Raw genomic sequence first — 22,442 nt, 5'->3', positions numbered from 1 at the left:
TCTCTACTAATAATTTATAGGAACCTGGTCAGTGACTCAAGAACAAGTTATTCTGCACGGCCCCGAATAATTAAGATGTTCTGTATTATTTACTGTATCATGGTGGTCATGTGTGGTCATAAAAATGCAACCTAGGTGCTCTGTTAGATTTCTTTAGTGGAATGATGTTATAGCATCTTTAAGTCATGTATAAATGGTCAATAATTAGAAACCAAGTTCCAAGCATTACACAGTTAAACTCTTTATCTACTTTGAACACTGAGTGAAGAAATTGGCTAGGTATAAAAGGAAGTATAAACCACACACAGTATAGGGTATTTTGGTAATAGTATCTAAAATGCATTTTTTTCAAAATTGTTTTGAAAATTTGGAAATTTTGGACAAAGACAGATGCATTGAGTTGATTTTTATTTGTTTTTTATTCCAGAAACTGTGTCAGGTTATGAATCTGTTATAAAACACACAGATTACAATCTATTTTGGCAGTAGTTTTCCAAAAATACTAATTTCTTTAGCTGATAATATAATAGACAGACATTTCCTCTTTGGAAATATCCATTTGGGCTAGTCATTTTGGTAGATATCTGTGTATGTTAGGAGATTATAACTATTTCTAAATTACTTGTGCAGAAGAGACAGTCTTCCTGTTGACCAAAATATTTGCTTAGTTATGATGCAGCTTTTGTAAGAATGTAAGTTGTGTAATTGTGTTGGAGGACTCTCTTTAACTAATAAAACTTGTCAGGTGTAATGACTGTAAGCACTAACAGAGCAAAAGGCATCCAGGGGGTGGGGACAAGACAAGTAAGACCCCCACATACCCTCTCCTTAGCACTGCTGGCTTGAATTCAAGGTGTTTCAACTGATAAATCTATGCTCTTAAAGACTGATCTCCTCACTCAGCCACCTCCTTCGTTGACATTGCTGCTTGCTTTCTCACATGAGGGGTCATGCTACATGAGCCCACTTTTCCCTGCAGTGGGAGAACAGACACCCTAAATCTCTCCTAGCTGATTGCTGCCTGTCTAGTTAGGAAATCCCACTTAAAAATTTTATTTAAGTGTTTATTTATTTTTGAGAGAGAGTGGGAGACAGAGCATGAGCAGGGGAGGGGCAGAGAGAGAGGGAGACACAGAATCCGAAGCATGTTCCAGGCTCTGAGCTGTCAACACAGAGCCCGGCATGGGGCTCAAACACCTAAACCTTGAGATCATGACCTGAGCCGAAATAGGACGCTTAACCGACTGAGCCACTCAGGTGCCCAGGAAACCCCATTTTGTATGTCATAATTACAGGGTTGGGTTTTATTATCAGTGCTAGGGAGGGAGAGGAGGGTAACTGTTCCTCCAGAACAGTAGTGTCCAATAGAAATACAATATAGCCACATATGTGATTTAAAATTTTCTAAAGGTCACATTAAAAAGCTGAAAATAAACAAGTGAAATTAATTTTAATTTATTCTATTTAATCTGACATATCTAAAATATTATCATTTCAATATGTAATCAATTAATGGGATATTTTATGCCCCTTCGTATTGTTTTTGGATTCCAATGTATATTTTACACTTATAAGATGTCTCTGTACTAATCACACCTTTTTAAAAACATTTTTTTTGTATTTATTCATTTTTGAGAGAGAGTGACAGACTGTGAGTGGGGGAGGGGCAGAGAGAGAGGGAGACACAGAATCTGAAGCAGGCTCCAGGCTCCGAGCTGTCAGCACAGAGCCGAATGTGGGGTTCAAACTCAAGAGCCTCTAGATCATGACCTGAGCCGAAGTTGGATGCTCAACCGACTGAGTCACTCAGGCGCCCCTGTACCAGTCACACTTTAAGTGCTCAATGGCCACATGGGCTATCGGCTATTGGATTGGACAGCACAGCTCTACAACTACAGGTTCTGCTTCCGTAATCATCCAGTGGAATTCAGACTTGATGATTTTGTCTCATTAGAGCCCCATTGGAACCTGGCAATACAGTGACAGCAATTGTTAGCCAGGGGAAAACAATGACCTCCCGCCCCAATCACAGGTAAAATAGCAGACCCAAAGTGCTCTACCTGAACAACTGGGAAAAGGGAATTCATGCTCTTGGGACCTGTTTGTGTCAGGAACTTCAGACTTTTAATCCTCCCCACAGTCCCCGGTGTATAGAGAGGAAAATGAGAGAGTTTAGGTTATTTGTCAAGGTCAGATAGCCACTATACAGGAGAAAAATGGGGTTTAAGTCCATCTAATTTTAAAGCCCTTGTACTCTCATATATGAATCACTGCTAGGAAGTCAGGTAAAATGCAGATTCGTTCTCCTCACCCCCAGAGGCCACTCAGTAGTTCCGGGCCGTACCCAGGAATCTGCATTTTCATTGCACACCCCGGTGATTTTGATGAGATGGTCCCCATGCCACACTTTGAGGAACAGTGAAGGGAGGGGCCTCTTTCTCATGTCTTCTGTGTGCAGCTAACCACGTCCCATCCCTCTCTGAGGGCGAGATGACTTTGAGACGTAACATCCAGCTTTCCCTCCTCTGGCCTTTTCGAAAGAGACCCCACGCAGGGGATCTTTGGTTTGAAATGAACCAGTTGTGTTCATGCTTTCCACGAATTTGACAGCAACCAAATTAGAGAAAGAATGTTTCAAGGAAATCTCTGAATCTGGGGATGCTAGTTAGAACAACAGCAACAAAGAGGAGAAGATTATGTAGCTAAAGAATACAAGATACATATTTGTGCTGAAGTGGTGGTTTGGAATAACAATAGAACAAAGTTTGGTTGTGTCTTGCCCTGTGTGTGTGTGGTTTTTTTAAATTTCAAATCTGCCTGTCAGTGTTTCTCTATACAATGTACACAATGTGAACTGCAACATCTTAAATGTTTGGCAGGACATTCATGCTCATGACATCACATGCTGGGAGGACAGGGAGGCCACTGTAGGGCTGGCCCTGGGGAGAGGCAGCATCAGTGCTGCCATTGAGATGTCCCCACAAAAGAGTGTGTGACGGCCAGATGTGCAGCTTAATGGAGACTGAACCAGAATTGTGGGTGGAACATTGGCACATGCTGCTTAATGGCTTGAATAGCAGCTCTTGAGGAATCTATATTTCTCTACCTCACGCGGAGTCTCAGAGCTCAGGCTTTGTGGCCCTGTGGCCGGGGGAGGGGATGGAGATGGAGGGACTTGTCACTGTTCCATGCCCCATTGTTGAAATGGAAAATGTGGAAATGTTAAGCCATTTCTAGAGGATTTTGGATTTTGGAGGTAAGAATTGCTTACGCTGTACATCAGAATGACCTTCCAAATAGTAAAGGGCACCCAGTTGTCACAGCCTGGGGCTGTTATTAAAACTGTTATTTCTAGGGGCACTTGGGTGGCTTAGTTGGCTAAGTGTCTGACTCTTGATCTCAGCTCAGGTTTTGAACTCAGGGTCTTGATTTCAGGGTTGTGAGTTCAAGTCCTGTGTTGGGCTCCATACTGGGTGAGAAGCCTATTTAAAACAACGACAAAGACAACAACAACAACAGTTACTTCTCCTATGTTGAGTTATATACAGCTTTGCTTTTCAAAGTATAATGTGCATACAGATCATGGAGTTGGGGGGGCATTCTGTATTTCTAACAAGCTCTCAGGAGATGCTGATGCTGTTGGTACAGATTCACACTTGGAGTAATATGTACTCATTAAAGAAAATTTGAACACTGTAGAAAACTGAAATAAAATAAAAAAAATTACCCATCATTTCATCGCTAGAGCAACTACTTTTGTAAAACAAAAACTTCTAATATACTATACATATAGTTTGTAATCTACGTAAAAAAACCTTAATGTGTAGAGCACATTTTCTTTTATCATTAGGTGTTTTTCTAAAACAAAAATTTTAATATTTCCATAATCTCCCATTGTTTGGATGTACCACAAGTTACGCAAGGAGCTCCCAAGAATATCTTGGTTACCTTACTTCCTTTCTAATTTCTTTTAAGTAATTTGGCCATCAATATCCTCACAAGTAAGTCTTGCCTATACACATGATGATCCCTTTAATGTAAATTCCTAGAAAGGAGTTTCTGGATCACATATTCCAGACGGTGTTTTAAGAACAGTTTATTTTTTTGATAAGGGTGTGCTTAGCTTCCCCCAATAGGATAGGGTGTATCAATGTAATATGCTGTTTTTCACATTTTTAAATTTTTTATTTTTTTATTGGGGAGAGAAGAGCAGAGGGAGAGAGAGAGAGAATTTTTAATCAGGCTCCATGCTCAGCACAGAGCCCGACTCGGGGCTTGATTCCACGACCCTGGGATCGTGACCTGAGCCAAAACCAAGAGTCATACACTGAACCAACTGAGCCACCCAGGTGCCCCTAATATGTTTTTTTTTTTTTTTTTTAATTATTTGAAATCTTTAAAATTTCAGTTGTGTTGATAGGGAATTATATAAAAACAATACTTGTGGGGCGCCTGTGTGGCTCAGTCGGTTAGGCATCCGACTTCGGCTCAGGTCATGATCTCACAGTCCGGTCGGTGAGTTCGAGCCCCGCATCGGGCTCTGTGCTGACAGCTCGGAGCCTGGAGCCTGTTTCGGATTCTGTGTCTCCCTCTGTCTCTGACCCTCCCCCATTCATACTGTCTCTCCCTGTCTCAAAAATAAATAAACGTTAAAAATTTAAAAACAAACAAACAAACAATACTTGTAATAAATAGTCAATGGAAAATTCCAGAAGTATTCACAATAGGAGAAAAGATGTGGAGAGGGGAGGTGGGGGTCTGGAGTTCAGCCTGCTCTACATTACAATTCTGCTTCAGTTGACTCTGGTCTATAGGGGATCCAAACATGAGCATTTATCTCCAGGAGACCTTGTGCTGGGAACACTCTGATCCCAATAGCGCTGGTTAGGAGTGGGAAGCTCTGCGAGCATTGCCAGCTGAATCATTCTTTATTTTATTTGCCCCTCCCCCCAATAATTTATTAAACTTGAGATAAAGACGAAGTATGGTAAAAACGAGTCACTTGCCCTTGCCTCAAACCTTCTAAATGTTAATCCTGTGCGTATGGTGGAAAGAGAATTTACCTGGTTTCTCTTGCTGACTGCTTTTGTTTCTGTTTCAACAAAGGGTCAGAAAAAAAATATGCATAAAGGAGTGCTTCTAGAGGCATGAAAAGGCCTAGGACTGTTGGGGATGAGGGCAGCCAGGGACCTTTGGGTGTTTCCTTTGGTCCTGCTTTGGTTCCCATGAGCAGAACAGAACCTTCTCAGCGTCCAGTCAGGAGACCTCACTCGTTCATTCCAGCCCATAGGCTGACCTGGGGGTACTGCTCTTCCCTTCGATTCTAGGCTGTGGCAAACCCTTCCTCCTCCACCTTGGCCTTCCCTGAGCCAGAACACAGTTCCTATGTGCCTCTGTTGTAGACTGTCTAAGCAAGGATCTCAAACCATTCCATTCATTATTTCTAAAGCATGGCACAGGAGGTCACCAACATAAGATTTATTCAGTAAATGCAGATTTGTGGGTTCTGCCCCAGACTTACAGAGACCGTATCTGGATGGAGCCTGGGAATCTGCATTTTAAATGACTCCTCAGGTGATTCTGACACACCCCAAAGTTTGAGAACCATTGAAAAAGTTTCAGTGAATGTAGGTACTGGAAGAGAACATTACAGAAAGAGTATCTGGTCAAATGAAGAAACTAGAAGCCAGAAAGTTTGCTGTTTTGCCAAGGCCATATTCTAGGGAGTCATTCTTCATTTCCTAGGACTGTAAAATTATAAGGTCATGGTTTGGGGGACCTTCTCCTTCTTTGAACTAGCCAATCCATCAGAATGAGGACTTCCTTTGTCTTACCTGACCCTTCCTCCCTGGTCTTGGAGCAAGCACCTGACTCAGGCTCTCCCTGAGAGGACAGGGGTGGCCCATCCAAAACTGGAGCCCATCCTTTATTGGAGCTGTGGGTCAGAGCACGTTCCTCTCTGAGAGCCAGGCTGGGAAGATGTGAGATTGGAAGTTCTTAGAGCTGCACTTATGGCCTTGCAGAAAAAGGGAGCCTTGGGGCATATGAGGCCAAATGCAGAGGGAAGTAGGGATAAAAGAACAGAGAGTATAAGGGGACCTGGTTCCATCATTTCTGAGGCCACCTTTACAAATGCTCTTTGGTTACACAAACCAGTACCTTCATTTACCCCTTTACTTTTCTTAATTGAATTCTGTCTCTTGCAACCAAAAGAATTCTGACTAGGAAGAGGCGGTACTTATAGGCACAGTTCCTACGCTGTCCATGCCAGTCTTCTCCTCTTCCTCTGGGCGTTGTGCCTTTTTTCATTAGCTGCGTGGTCTGAGTGGGAGTGTGACCCTCCTCCTTTGCCACAATGAAAGGCCCAGAAGATGGATGTGTGACTCAAGTCAGGCCAATCAAGTTCTCTCCTGGAATTTCTAAATGAGGTGACCTTTCTTCTCCAGCCGGGAGAGTTTTCCAGTCTCCATGGCGTCCATCAACTTTGTGAAGCAGCTTATCTGTAGGAATGGAGGGAAAGAGAAGAAATGGGGTAGGGAGGGCAGAGAGCCCAACAATATTCAGGTTTCTAGTTCTAGGTGACCTGGGAACCAGCACCATCGTTTATGCTTAAAGCTAATCTGACCTGGTGTGCTGTCACTTGTAATTAAAAAAGTCGCCTGTCATAGAGGGCCCTGTGAACGGTTTGACTTAGACCCGGAGCCTGAGGCTGTCTCGTGTTTGGGCTGCTGCTGTGGTATGTTTATGCAGGGCGGAGGGCTGGGGTTTCATCACTAGTGTTGATCCTAACTGAAACTCACGGACACCTCCTCACACCACTGTCCCCTTCCTTGCCCCCCATATACTAGCTGCTGAGTCATATTTCCGGAAAACAGAAACCGACTTAGGGTTACAAGCAGAGATTTTAGCACAGGGGATTGGTTCCAGATATGGAACAGCTGAAAAGCCAAACAGGGTGATGAGGTAACACCAAGTCGGCAGGAGCAGGAAGCCACTAGCAGGGGATGGAGAAGCAATGGGATGGGGCCATGTGACCAGAACCCAACAGCTGGGGCCATCTGTTCAGGGCTGGGACCACGGTGGGTATCTGGTAACGGCTGAGAGCACAGAGGGAGAGGCTGTCCTGTGGGATCTGGGACTATGGAGGAGACTCAGCCCCTGCTCAAGAAGCCACCAAAGCAGAGTGAGAGAAAGAGAAATACCCTGGTGTCTCCCCTTCTCCTATCCTCTAGTGTTCTGACAGTGCCTCTCTTTGGCAGAGCTTGCCAGAAGTCAGCAGAGGTCAAGGGAACCTGGGAAATATAGAGGGAAGAGTAAGAGAAGGGCAGGGAATGGTTCTCAGAGCACATGGGCAGTTAAGTCTGAACATGGCAGAGCAGGTGCAAGGATTAGGGAGTCACAAAATCTGGAAGTCGCTGAGGGCAGAGGGGGTGCCGGGGGTGGGTGGGTAGGCATTTTCTGAGAGGCTGCCTGTAAGTACCTCACAGATAGGTACTTCTAGGCTTGTTTAAGATATTGATTCAAAACTGATTTCCAAATCTACCTTCTCCACTGGAATCAGTGATGTTCCTAATAGTGCTCAGCATTGCCCTGCAGTTCTACTGCTCAGGTTCAGAGATGAGATTGCTTCTCTTACTGTGTTCCCTAGAACCAAAACCAGAACTTGGGTTCTGGACCACTTCCTTTCCCATTGATGCTACATAGGCTGTACCCCAGGGGGCCCTTTCACCTGTCCATTCTCACTGTCTCCTTATTGCCTCAAGAGTACATCATCTCCTTCCTGGATGACTCTTCCCTCTCTTCCTTCTATCCATCTTCTGCCTTCACATCCATACACAAATCTCGACAACATGTGTTTCTCTGTCTTGACATCCTTTGATATGTTCCCTTTGCCCACTGGATAAAGTGCAAATGCCTTAGCTTAGCAGGTAAGGCTTCACAATATGCCCCTAAGATACCTGGCTCTTATTAAAACGATTTGGTTATGAGTAAGAGAAACAGACTCTGGATAGATGAAATTAACACACAAAAGATTTTTGGAGAACAAAACTTAACTTTTCAAGAAAACTAAACTCCGAGAAGGGCAAGCACAGGACAATTTTGTAAGGGCTCTACTGCTAGGATGAAGGAACAACAATTATGTTTAGTGTTTTGTCACTCAGCTTAAGATTTGAATACCAGGAAGAGAGCATCTGATCAGGTACAAGGGTTATGTTCCTGCTCCTGAGCCAGTCTCTGAAGCTAGGGAAATTGGGGCAGGCCTGGGTCATATACTCCATGTAGATTTCTTTTCCTGCTGGATGAGAAAAAGTATGGCTTCTCCAATGGAAGTTACAGTGCTTTTACCAGAAAAGGGCACAATGATGCTGAGAGGACCCAAAATAATATATGTCCATTACACTTACCAATACCTGAAAGTTTAATTCAACCAACAATCTTCTTTTACATTGGCCTGCTCTGCCTTATTGCCCTGTGATCTCATCTACAGAGTCTTTTGGAAAGAATCACTTACCACCAAACAAGGGATATTTTATAGGAACAATCTCCTGGTGGATTAATTATTATAAATTTTAAACTTATTCCCTAGAGCTATTTATATTTTCTGTAAATTTAAAAAACTGTTATTAATTAAAATATTTTCCTCAATTTTGTTCAGAATAGAACAGAATTCTGAATAAGTTGGCCTTCAGTGTATGGTGCCAGCTACATAATTCACATGTTTTTAGGTCTGGGCTTCCCTAGAGCTTATTGACATTAAGATTTGAAATCTAGCTTATTATTTAAAAATTCACAAGCTCTTAGACTTTTGGTCATTTAAAATAGATTGAAAAAACTGAGGAGTGCTGGAGGAGGGTGGGGGAGAGAGGGGTTAAGTGGGTGACAGGCATTAAGGAGGGCACTTTTCGGGATGAGCACTGGGTGTCATATGTAAGAGATGAATCAATGGGCTCTATTCCTGAAGCCAAGACTACACTGTATGTTATCTAACTTGAGTTAAAATAAAATAAAATAAAATAAAATATAAAATAAAATAGATTTAAAGAGCATCTGCTAAAATTATATTATTCATTTATTCACTCATTGAGTCATTTGACTAGTTAATTGATTAAACAGACATTTAATGAGTGCTTGCTGTGTGCCAGCCATGCATTAGCCACCAGGTATAAAAATAAGCAGGAAGGCAGCCCTCAGATAATGCACAGGCTAGTGGCATAGTCAGGCACATCATGAATAAGGATGCCGTAGCTTCTTATCATTGCCATCCTTAATCTACGTCGGAGAGTTACACCCTGACTGAGAGGGGAAAATAAAATGCCAACAGAAGCACGTTAGTGCAGATTAAAGATAGGAGTTCACAGACTATCTGATATATAAAGGCGTATTGACTAGGTCATCTCTCAACCTGGCACCTTTTTGGCTGAAAGTCAGCCAATCCCTAAACTACATAAAACCTATTGATTTAATTATGAGCCGAACACTGAGGAATTGGCAGAAAGTGCCTTCCCAAGGCTTTTGCACAATGTCCTGTTGAGACCTTCTGCAGAGAAGCATGTTGCTTCTCCTTAGGGCTGGAATTTAGTGGAAGGTGTCAATCTTTTCTCTTCTGAGTGATTTAAAAACTTTCTCTCCAGGGGTTGGGACTCAGTTTTTATTGTGTTAAGGGCAACAAAAACAGCTGAGTCACCTGGCACTGACATGCATGTAAAAGACACGACCAGGTACAATGGGCACAGTACAGTAGAGACAGTGACCTTCATGCTGGAAACTGTAGGTGGTCTGAGGCTGCTGAACTGTTCCTCCTCTAAAAATATGAGGAGTAATGTTTCTTTTCATAGTCGATTAAAAAAACCCAATCAAAACAAAAATCTAGGCGTCTATCGAATAACTAACATAGGCAATATGCTACCACACACACGAGTCATTTCATGAAATGCATTTCACAAACTGTAAAATTTGGCAATCCATAGTCTTGGCCTGATACGATGATTCTTCTTCACAAAGTGCTCAGGGACCCCCGGCTCCTTCCAACACACTGCTTCATCAATCCTAGAAGTGGCTCTTGAACTCATGCTCCAAGATGGCAGCATCTACATTGCAGGTGGAAAAAGGATCGAAGAAAAGAGGCAAAGGCCCATGCCCACTATGTCCTGGGATAGTTCCCTGAAGCTGCCACAGGAATCTGATTGTAGTAAGTCACATGGCCACATCTAGCTGCAGAAGAGGTTGGGAAATACAATCTTCATCAGGGCTGGCTATGTAATCTGCAATGCCCAGTGTAAAATGAAAATGTGGAGCTCTTTTTAGAAAAAGCAGGAAAAAAAGTGTTAAAGATAACAAAAATGTAAAGTTTTTTCCTTTTCCTGTGGTCTCTCTTTTGACTTGTCATGATCTTTCACTTTGTTTTGTTTTGTTTTGCCATTTAATGTTGTTCTAGGTAAAGAAAAATTAAAATCTTAAATTACTAGCATGAATTTTACTATTCTTTATATTGTGGAATGTTTGTTTTATTATTTAATTTTTTTAACGTTTATTTATTATTGAGAGACAGAGAGAGACATAGCATGAGTATGGGAGGGGCAGAGAGAGGAGGAGACACAGAATCCGAAGCAGGCTCCAGCCTCCAAGCTGTCAGCACAGAGCCCGACACTGGGCTCGAACTCACAAACCACAAGATCATGACCTGAGCTGATGTCAGACGCTTAACCGACTGAGCCACCCAGGCGCCCCTGTTTTATTATTTTTTAAATGTTTATTTATTTCCTTTTGAGAGGGACAGTGATAGAGAGAGAGAAAGAGGGAGAGAATCCTAAGCAGACTCTGCACTGTTAGCAAAGCCCAATGTGGGGTTCGAACTCAAAAATTGTGAGATCATGACCTGACACAAAATCACGAGTTGGACACTTAACCCACTAAGCCTCCCAGGCACCCCTGGAATGTCTGTTTTAAATGTAAATATAAGAACATTTTACTTTTATGCAGAAACTTAAAAATCCCACAATTTGCATTTGGTCGCTCATGCATCTATTAGCACTTAATTCTTATTAGAACTGTGGAAACATTGCACCAAGCTAACTAAATTGTTTTTTATTTTACTTCTTGACATGCACCCAGTCTATGCACCCAGTTCTCTCTCGTTTCAGCTTCCTGATGAGTAAGGAAAGGTTGAAATGAAAAGGAACTGTAAGTTGCCTATTTTTCCCTTTCCTTCTCTGTCATCCTTTTCAGTATAAAGTAGTTGGCGAATACAGGGAATTAATACAAGGATGTGATAGGGTTCCTTGGTCATTCGTGTTTCTTAGGATTCCATTGCCTTCTTTCTGTTTGAAGTGAGCCGTGGTTTGAGTGGTAGGTGTGGCCTCTGGAGACTGTCAGTGCACTTGCTTACTCAGTGTCTTAGTCTGTTTCTGCTGCTATAACAAAACACCACAGACTGGGTGGCTTATAAACAACAGAAATTTATTCTCACAGTTTGAGAGGCTGGAAGCCCACCATTAAGGCACCAGCATGGTGGTGTTCGCCCTCCTCCTGGTTCACAGCCAGTGCCCTCTCACTGTATCTTATGCAGCGGAAGGGGTGAGGGACCTCCCTGGGGCTTCATTTATCAAAGCGTTAATCCCAAGAGAGCTTCACCCCCAAGTACCTAAGTACCTCCCGAAAGATCCACCTCCTAATACCATAACTTGTGGGGCCTAGGATTCCAACATATGAATTTTGGGGGTACTCAAATATTCAGACCGTGATACTCAGTCATAGATATAACCCACTCTTACCTTTGAGCTTGCTTTGAATCTTGCTGAACTCCCATACATCATGGATCTACTGGAATTCTGTGCTTGCGGGGCATTGTGAATGCTATATGAAAATACAGTGGCAAGAAATGTTGGAAACATGTATTGCACATATTTTCTCTATTCATATGCATGCTCTATTGTCCTGTTAGACTTGACTTAGAAAACACAAGTTCAATGGTAAAATTGTCAAGAATTTCAAGATGGCAACAGCAGAGAATTAAACCAAGTACAGGGTCCCCCTTCTTTCAGGGACTGTGAGACTACACAGGTCATTGTGTCCACGAAGCTGGCCCTGGCTTTTGTTCTAACTGGCCTTTGTTCTAGCTGGCTATGTACCCAGCTAAATTTTCAATTATTATTTTTTTAAATGTTTATTTATTTATTTATTTATTTATTTTGAGAGAGAGAGTGAGCAGGGGAGAGGCAGAGGGAGAGAGAGAGAGAGAGATAGAGAGAAAGAGAGAAGAATCCCAAGCAGGCTCTGAGCTATCAGCACAGGGCCTAACGCAGGGCTTCATCTCATGAACTGTGAGATCATGACCTGAGCCGAGATCAAGAGACAGACGCTTAACCGAATGAGCCACCCCAGGCTCCTCGATTAAATGTGTAAGAAGAGAATGGATTTTGAGGGAAACCTATGTGATACTTTCTAACAATTCTATGAGAAGGGTATCTGTCTTAGTTCAGACTTCTGTAACAAAATACCATAGACTCGATGGCTTAAATAATAAACATTAATTTCTCACTGTTCTGGAGGCTGGGAAGTCTAAGATTAAGGTGCCAGCAGATCTAGTATCTGGTGAGGAGTCTCTTCCTGGTTTGCAGATGCTGCCTTCTTGCTGTGTCCTCATGGGGTAGGAAGAGAAAGCAAGCGAAAGCTCTAGACTGACTTTCTTTCTTTCTTTCTTTCTTTCTAATGTTTATTCATTTTTCGAGAGAGACAGAGCATGAGTAGGGGAGGGGCAGAGAGAGAGAAGGAGACCCAGAATCCGAAGCAGGATCCAGGCTCTGAGCTGTCAGCACAGAGCCTGATGTGGGGCTTGAACCCACGAACCACAAGATCATGACCTGAGCTGAAGTCAGACACTTAACGGACTGAGCCTCACAGGCTCCCCTAGACCTTCTTTTTATAGGAACACAAATTCTATCATGGGGCTCCTCTGTCATGACCTTATCTAAACCTAATTACCTCTGAAAGGCAGCCCCTCCAAACACCATCACTTTGGGGATGAGGGTGGCAACATATGAATTTGAGGGACACACACACATTCGGTCTATTCAACTATTAGTATCACCCCCTTTTTCCCATGTGAAGAAACCGGGGCTCAGGGAGATGAAGTAATGAACCACAGCGACAGCTCTAGCAAGTATCAATACTTGGGGGCGCCTGGGTGGCTCAGTTGAGTGTGTCCGACTCTTGATTTCGACTCAGATCATGACCCCAAAGTCGTGGGACTGAGCCCCACATCAGGTTCCGTGCTCAGCACGGAGCCTGCTTAAAGATTCTCTATCTTTCTCCCTCTGCCCCCTCTCTTGCTCGCACTCTTTCTCTCTCTCTCGAAGTAAAAGCCTTGAACGCACGTGTTCTAAAGCTAAGGCCCGTTCTGATACTGCTACAGCATACCTGGAGTTTACGAAATGAAGTTAAATTATGTTTCACAAACTAGAGCAGAATTACAGTATCAAAAATATGCATCTTTCACATAGGACTTTAAAGAGAAGTATTGATCTTACCTAAAATAGTAACAGAGTTCATCACACGGGTTTTGTTCATTTAATTCTTACAACCATTCCATGAGTTAGGGACGATCACATAGTCATTTTTACAGATGAGAAAATAGAGGCGCAGAGAGATTAAGTAAATTGCAGGTTCCATAGCCAAGATTATAACCTTTGCATTCTGACTCTAAAGCCTGAAGTATTAAATGCTACTCTAGCCTTCAAACGGAATTTGCCTCCTAAGAAAGTGGAGTGAATTACTATGGAAAGCCATTTAATAAAAGGACAGATACAAAATTAGTGTAAGAGTCTTTAACATAAATCCTCTCCTTCTTAAAAATGTTAGTTTAGAAATAGAGTTAAATTCTGGACCTATTTTCAAAACAATTATTCTTAGAAAGGGATCATTTATCTGTGGTCAATTGGAAAATAAAGGGAACTCAAGCTTCTCTATGGCATAAGAACTATTGGATATTTGTATCTCTGGAAAGAGGAAAGGTAGACTCATATTCTCCACCAGGCCACAAATGGATTTTCAGGAAATAAGGGGAATTAGCTTCTGAAGGGAGTGAACTCTTTTGTAGGCTTTGAAGTCCTAATGAATGACAGATCATACATAATCTGTATGCTAGGTATGGGCCACTGTGGTTACCACTTGTTAGCAGGGGGATGGGAGAGGGGAGGAAGGGGACATGGCCAATGTTCAGTCTATGGGTTTGGTTTGCAAACAAATACCAAAACGAGTGAGCGCACTCTGTTTTGAGCAAAGAAATCATTGTGCTGGAAAACCCTCAAAATATCCATCACTCAATAAGACCTCTTTAGAAAAACAATAAGATTTTTGTACAGAGCCCTCTTGAAGTTAACCAGTTTGTGTTTAAAATGTGAAAGTAAAAGAAGAGAGCACTCCAGGTCAGAAGGTCTTTCTGAGCTACTTTCAATCCAGCAAGACCCCGAAAAGGGAAGTAGGGCCTCGCTTTGGTTAAAGATTGGCCTCAGGATGGCAGAGAGGGTCAGGGTTCTGATTCTTTAGTCCTGTACTTCTCCTCCTAGCCCAAGGAGGGTGGACAGTGTCAAGACCAGGAGGCTGTCAAAGGCTCCCTCTGTGTGTTAGGATTTGGAATTTCTTTCTTGTTTAACGTTTTATTTATTTTTGAGAGACAGAGCGTGAGCTGGGGAGGGGCAGAGACAGGGAGACACAGGATCTGAAGCAGGCTCCAGGCTCCGAGCTGTCAGCACAGAGCTGGACGCGAGGCTCGAACTCATGAACTGTGAGATCATGATCTGAGCTGAAGTTGGACACGTAACCAGCTGAGCCATCCAGGCACCCCACAAAAACAATTTCTTTAAATATTTATTATGAGAGAGAGAGAGAGAGAGAGAGAGCAGGGGGAGGGGCAGAGACAGAATCCCAAGCAGGCCTCCAGTTGCCAGCACAGAGCCCCACTCGGGGCTGGGAGGAGTGGGGGTGGAGGGGGCTGCTGAATCTCAGGAGCTGTGAGATCATGACCTGAGCCGAAATCAAGAGTTGGACGCTTAATCAATTGAGCCACCCAGGCCCCCCCAAAAGCAATTGTTTTTCATGAATTGTTATAAGATCACAGACTAACAATGTTTGTTTTTAAAATTCTTAGATAACAAACTTTTGTACTTTTGGCTTCACTGTTTCTGCCACAATTTGTTAGTTTATGCTTTGTAGGAAGCTTTGTAAATGACAGCTCTTTGTGTGGGGTCAGTTTAATAAAAACAGACAATGCAATCCATAAATCCACTTAAATGGGTATTTGTAATATACAAAATATCATAACTTGAATGAAATGGTGAGGGTGGTGAGGGTGGTGCTATCTACCTCTTCTCAGTCCTCAGAAGTTCTTAGGGACCCATATGACCATTAGATCCTCGCAGTGATGATCTGATGAATATGTGGCTCTGAGTAATCCATAGTAAGCTACTTAATACAATATAACACAAATAAAATTAAGTCTTATACTTCATCCATTGAATATGTTATTGTTGTATGTTAATACAGATTATAAGTATATTATAATATATATTAATGTATTATAATAAGCATATTGTAATATGTTAATTTTATATAATAATCTATTGAACATAAGGCTTAGTTTTGTTCTCATTTTTTAGATTTTAAATTTTGGAAAAGTAGTTCTAATATTTTCTTTGTTATTTTTTTTTGGATGCACCTGATCTAGTGCAGGGAAGAGACATATAAACAAATAACTGTATTCAACATGGAAAATGCTAGATACATTAAGGAAAAAAGAATGCTATAGGAACATGTAGTTGGGAGAGGAGTCAGTAGGGCAGAGGTTAAATTCCAGAAATTCAGAAAAGGGATGCATTTGAGAGGAATTTTAAGGATGAATGGGAGTTTGTTGAGTGGATGAGGGGTGAAGGACATTCAAGAAGAGGGCAAGAGAATGGGCTTAGAACACATTCAGGAGTCTGATGGGGTCAGAATATAGGACGCTTGGGGGAGGGTTAGGCATGAGACTGGAGATACTGGTGGGATATATGCTATGGAGGGCTGATTCTATTGGCAAATGGGAGCCAGTGGAGATTTTAAGTAGAGGAATGACCTTAGAGAAGGATATATTTCCTTTATAAATCATGAACAACATGTACATTTTGAAAATATATTTTTGGCAGGTGTGGATGAAACTCTGTTTGATCGAATTTAAGAAAAAATTATTGATCATTTTCTGTGTGACATGCCATATCCCCAAGGCAATGCAAAGTTGTATCGGTACACATTTTCCATGGTGAAAAACGTGGGCACCCAGGTGCCCCTTGAAGACAGTTTTGGTTGGCTGTACATTACTGAGTTCTACAGTTACATTGCAATTTACTTAAACAACCTCCTGTTTGGGACATTAGTTTGACTTCCATGTTTTGGTATTTTCCCCCTGTAATTATAGATATAGTCTTTGGCATAAACCTTTGACCATATCTCTGATTATTTATTTTCTTAGGATCGATTTCTAAAGAGTTGATTTAAAGGATCTGAAATCTGTCAGAGAGGTGAACTGCCCAATATTTAATAGTGTGATTGAAATTGTTCTCCACTTTGGCAAAAGTGTAGGGAGGGCCTCTGGATGGTGAAGGAAAACTCAACTTCCAGTCATTCATCCGTTTAACAAATATTCTTTGAAGGCCTCCTGCATCCCAGGCTCTGCACTAGGTGCCAAGGTGCAGTAGGAAGCAAGAGAGTTGTGTTCACTGCCCTCATGGCAGCGATCTGGAAAGTTAGAAATCACAGGTCAACTTATTGTTTATAGATGAGGAAACAAGGTTTACAGAACCAGCTATGGAGAGCCAGGACTGGAATACCGTTTCTCTCTAGCAGTCCAAACCTCTTTGCACCTCACCTGCCAGCTCTCCCCTGAGAGTGATCTTGGGGGCATCAGTTCAAGGCAGATTTATGGTATCTAAACCCTTGCTGTATTTAGATTTAGCTCTCAGCAAGATTGTGAAGTGAATGGGGCTAAGTGTGTCTTTGGGACCCTGGCCTCTTCCTTCTGTGACATTTTCACCTCTGGGAGGCTCCCAAACCCCTGTCAGGCACCCAGGGCCCTCATACTCTGTTCCCATGACCAGGGAAAATCAACTTTCTGAGAAGGAACTAATATCAGTCATTCATATCTCAACATGATTGAATTAAGACACTGTGTTCCTTCTTCCAAGGGGAGTTAACTGTGAAGGCATTTAAAGATCTCTTTCTTACTGAGGAATGCCAGACTTTGTTTCCAATGGAGGCATTTGGGCCTCAGGGAGCAGATAGGGCAGAGGTGTCCTCTCTCTGCTGGTCTTCAAGGCTCACAGCCTACCTCCTTCCCATGCCCTTTCCAGTGGGTTGATCAGCCCAGTCTCCTCCACCTTCTTTTACAAGACTGACAAGGCTGGGTGAGAAAGTGGAGGACATTGTATCCACACCTTGAATAGTTTCCAGTACATTAAAGGGGTTGCTTTGGACACAGAGCTTCATAGAACAGGGAAACCCCATTGCTAGGAAACCCCCTTTCTCCTCCCCACCCTGCCCTGTGAGGAGTGTCTCTGTTAGGAAGGAAATTCAATTACAGTCTTCCAGCCACCAGAATTGAATTTAGATGGACTATTTCCTCTTCGGATTCTGTGCCAAATTGTATTCCTGTTGCTGTGTTTGAAGTTAATTAGAGTCACAAATCATTTGTATTTCCCTCCTCTGAAGGAAAGCCTGACACTGCACTTATCTCAGCCAGTTAATTGACTTATAGAGGGCTGGCTCATCCCTTCCCGAAAACACTCTAAATGGCTCTGATGGGTAAGCATCAGGATTACACATATATGTAATAAAAGCTTGGAGAATTCAAATTTTCTAGGTCATAGAAATGGGATGTGTGTGTGGTTTTCTCTCTGAGCCTCATAGCTTAGAGTTTTTCTTGATTTGATTCAGGCCAGTGTGAGAATGGAAAAAAAAAAACCTATCCTCAGGTGGGGGAAGAGGTGCACGTGGGCAAAAGAGAGGAGGGGACCTTGACACAGAAAGGACTCTCACTGCCAGGCACTGAACTGTTAATAGCTGGAAATAAAATGTTTAGTGTTTGGGATATGGGGGTCCCTTAAATTTCGAATGGGGCATTTAAGTTTTAAAATGGTTTTGATATAGGAGAAGGGAAGGAAAAATGAGATAAAAACAGAGAGGGAGGCAAACCATAAGAGACTCTTAAATACAGAGAACAAACTGAGGGCTGCTGGAGGGGAGGTGGGTGGGGGGTGGGTTAAATGGGTCATGGATATTAAGGAGGGTGCTTTTAGGAATGGGCACTGGGTGTAATGTAAGAGATGAATCACTGAGTTCCACTCCTGAAACCAAGACTACACTGTGTGTTAACTAACTGGCATTTGAATAAAACAAAGGTTTTCAGTTATGGCCTAAGGAGAAAATGCCTATACAGCGGCTTTGATACTCTGAACAACCTTTGAATCTTTTTCACTTTTAAAAATTGTGGAAAATATACATAACCTGACACGTATCATCTTAACCATTTGTAAGCATACAGTTCAGTGCTATTAACCACATTCATATTGTTGCACAGCCATCACTGCATCCTCTCGTGAACTCTTTCACCTTGCAAAACTGAAACTCTGCACCCATTAAACAATAAGTCTCCGTTCTCCCCTCCCCTCAGCCCTTCTTACTGCTTCTATGATTTGGATTACTCTAGGTACCCCATATAAGTAGAGTCAGATGGTATTTATCTTTTTGTCATTGGCTTCCTCAGCATAATGTCCTCAAAGTTCATCCATGATGTAGCGTATGTCAGGATTTCCTTCCTTTCTTTTTCTTTCTTTCTTTTTCCTTTCTTTTTCTTGAGAGAGAGGGAGCAAGTGAACAGGAGGGGGGCAGAGCGAGAGGGAGAGAGAGAATCTTAAGCAGGCTCCACACCCAGCATGGAGCCTGACACAGGGCTCGATCTTAAGGACCATGAGATCATGACCTGAGCCAAAATCAAGATTTAGTTGCTTAACCAACTGAGCCATCCAGGTGCCCACGATTTCCTTCCTTTTTAAGGTTGAATAATATTCCATTGTTTATATATACATACACATATATACACATATATGTATATATACATATCCATTCAGTCATCGATGGACACTTGGGTTGCTTTCCTGTTTTAGCCACTGTGAGTAATGCTGCTGTGAATAAGTACCTTTGAGACCCTGCTTTCAATGCTTTTGGATATATATCCAGAAGTGGAATTTTTAGATCATATGCTAATCTATTTTTATTTTTTTGAGGAATAGCCACACTGTTTTCCACAGTGGCTGCATCATTTCACCTTCCCACCAGGCCAAGTTGAAGGGTTCCAACTTCTTCACATCTTCACTAACGCTTGGTATTAAATAACCTTTCAACATTAAGACCCATGTAATGAGGCTGTATTTTGGAATATGTATCCAATTCTTTTGATCCTGGTGATCCCCAGTTCCAGGTTGTCCTGTGAGTCTCCTTGGCTACTATTTACAGATAAACAAACGGGCAACTCTTTCACCAGTAAGACAGAGTTCCAAGGCGTATAGACCTCAGGAGGGAGGTAATATGTAGGGAAAATCCTTTTTCAGACTGAGAGAAGAGTGGAGAGCCAACCCCTGCTGGTCCTGCTGGATGGTGGGGAGAAGAAGAGAAACGGAGGTAGAATGGAAAGGGAAAAATACTTGTCCAGGCTTTTCCCCTCTCTGTGGGCAGGGTTGTGTTAGGAGTGATAACGTCTGAAAACACTGGACGGATTAGTGGTATACTTACCTGGCAGGGATATAAGCGGTGGTGTGCTTATCAATGTCTAACAGACAGCTCTCTGGAAACAAACAAACAGACCCTGATTTTGTAGCATGTGTCAATTTGCACGGTGTGAATACTCCCACCATGGCTGATTTCAAGCTACCAGTGTGAACTCACTGAGCACGAAGTTGGGAAAAGATGTTGATAGCACATGATTGTAGAGTGTTCCCCAGACAGATATAACGGTTGTAAATAACCTCAAGAAAAGTTAAATGTAGTAGATAACAGTTAAATGTAGTAATCAGTTTTGAGTATTTATTACCTTTGTTTTCAATACAATTGATTGTAAGGTTGTAGAAGTTAAGTTTTAAAATTTTTTTTTGATTAACATTTATTTATTTTTGAGAGAGAAAGAGACAGACAGAGCACAACCAGGGGAGGGGCAGAAAGAGAGGGAGACACAGAATCCGAAGCAGGCTGCAGGCTCTGAGCTGTCAGCACAGAGCCAGATGCAGGGCTCGAACCCACGAATGGGAGATCATGACCTGAGCCAAAGTCGGACGCTCAACCGACTGAGCCCCCCAGGCGCCCCGAGTTTTAATAATAGTTGTCTTTAGCAACTGACTCACAAAAGTTATGAAAAGTTAACAATTGTTCTCAGGATCAGGCTGCAGCACACCACAGGCTAGAAGCTGCAATCATGGGCTATAAGCATCAATGAGCAGAGCCCAGAAATAATAGTGTGTCATTAGTGACAGAAGTGACTGGATACTTTGGCCCGTGGTGGTGGTCCTGCCCCAGGTCTCAGAGGGGATGCAGTGGGTTCTAAAGTGGAAGTGCTGAGGGCTTGGTGGACCAGCAGAAGCCTGGAATCATACCAAGGAGCATCTGTGTGCAGGAACTTCACAACTGGGATTCAGTGTGGACTTTGGAAGTGAATGTCATCATGAAATCCATATGGCTAGACGGGCCAGTTCTTTTTCCATGGTCACCTGTGCAGGGAACAGTCCAGGTAGCCATTCGGCAGCAGCAGAGGGTCCAGAACACCTTAGTTCTCATCTGCTCGCCTAGCCTCCCCCGACCCCCACCCCCTCCAACTTCTGTGAGATCCTATAGGTTCTGTTCCCAGATGTCATTTTGGAGAGAAGCAAGGGGGAGGGGAGGAAATCCAAAAGACTGAGCCTGCATCCCAAAGAGACTCAATCATCGAAAAAGAGACTAAACTAGAAGACAGCCGTGATTCTGCAAATGAATACATTTAAAATTTGTTTTTCTCTCCCTGCTACCCAGGCAGGTAGACCCTGGCAAGGGAGATCAACGCATTGCAGAAAATAGAGACATGGCAGGTTCTTTGCATCTCATGCGGTGTGGCATTATGTGACCCTACCACACCATGTTACCTTTTCTCCAGATGTCACCACTGTACTGTCAAGCAGTAAAAATAAATTAAACCACCAGAAATGCTGTCTGTAGGCAGGTAATGGTCCTCCAGTTTGTCCCTAAAATGAATGGGGGCAACGAGTCGGAATGCTCTTTGGTGCTGAGGATGGAGGGCAGGTGTGTATGTCTTGTGGTATTGGGGATGGGGTAATTCTGGAAGCAGTGTAGTGGGGGGTCCCAGATGGAGCCTGGTACCAAGTTAGAAGAAAATGACCAGAGGGAGATTGGGTCACTTCCTGTCCTCCTGAGAGTCCACTGAAGAAGAACTTGTAGTTCTCTTCATGGAAATAAAGTGAATTTGAAAGGTAGGATGACACTGACTTTCTTCAAATTTCAATTTTCATAGTCGATTAGCTGTAATTTTTAAAATATTTTTATTCTGAAAATGAATTTTTCCACAGTAATGCAATTAGTTCCAAAAAAAAAAAAAATGAGCTCATTTATCTGGCTTTTCTACAAAGGACAACTGAAACATTTAAGGCAAGATTCACTTATTCGTCTCCATTTTAGAATGGAAAGAAAGTATCAGACTTCAGGTACTGATTAAGGTGAACAAAATAGGGGGAAGTTCCTTTTTCTTTTCTTTTTTTTTCTTTTGGTAGTCTTCTGTGTAAAAGCTTTACATTACTATGTATATTTTATAGTAAGACATTTTTGTTTCTGACTTTATCACCCATTTTTAAATTTAAAGGCACACAATAAAGCTTTATGCATTTATTAAAATATACACATTTTGGTAAATTTAGAATTTTCCCTTAGTATCTTGATAAACCAATATATTATCAACACCACAGTCATTTGAAAATAAAACACACCCCATAACATATCTGCAAATTATTTCTTTCTTCATGATACACTACAACACCCCATTGTACAGTGCACCAATGGGAATTAAAAACCACAAAACGAACAAACTTCAGCAAATACAGCAATTTCATACTCCCCCCACCAAAAAAGAAAAATAGCAGAGAAAGACACTAGAAATTACCATCGGCAAAAAGCAAGTTGTACTTCTCAAGGACCAAACAAAAATGAAACAAGTTAGTAAGATTTACAAGCTGTATTTATAACTTTGGACATGAATTGAACAGTAATGTTTCTTTTCCACAGTGAGAAAAGCTAGAATATCGAGTGAGTTCTGTCCTTAGATGGTATAACTACATGGGAAGAAGAAAGAAGAAATAGCTGCTCTCTTAAAAACCCGCAGCCCC

The sequence above is a fragment of the Panthera tigris genome, chromosome C2 (genome assembly GCF_018350195.1).
Source record: "Panthera tigris isolate Pti1 chromosome C2, P.tigris_Pti1_mat1.1, whole genome shotgun sequence".
Taxonomy (NCBI): Eukaryota; Metazoa; Chordata; class Mammalia; order Carnivora; family Felidae; genus Panthera; species Panthera tigris.
The sequence above is the reverse complement of the archived record's forward strand: the minus strand, read 5'-3'. Positions refer to the sequence as shown.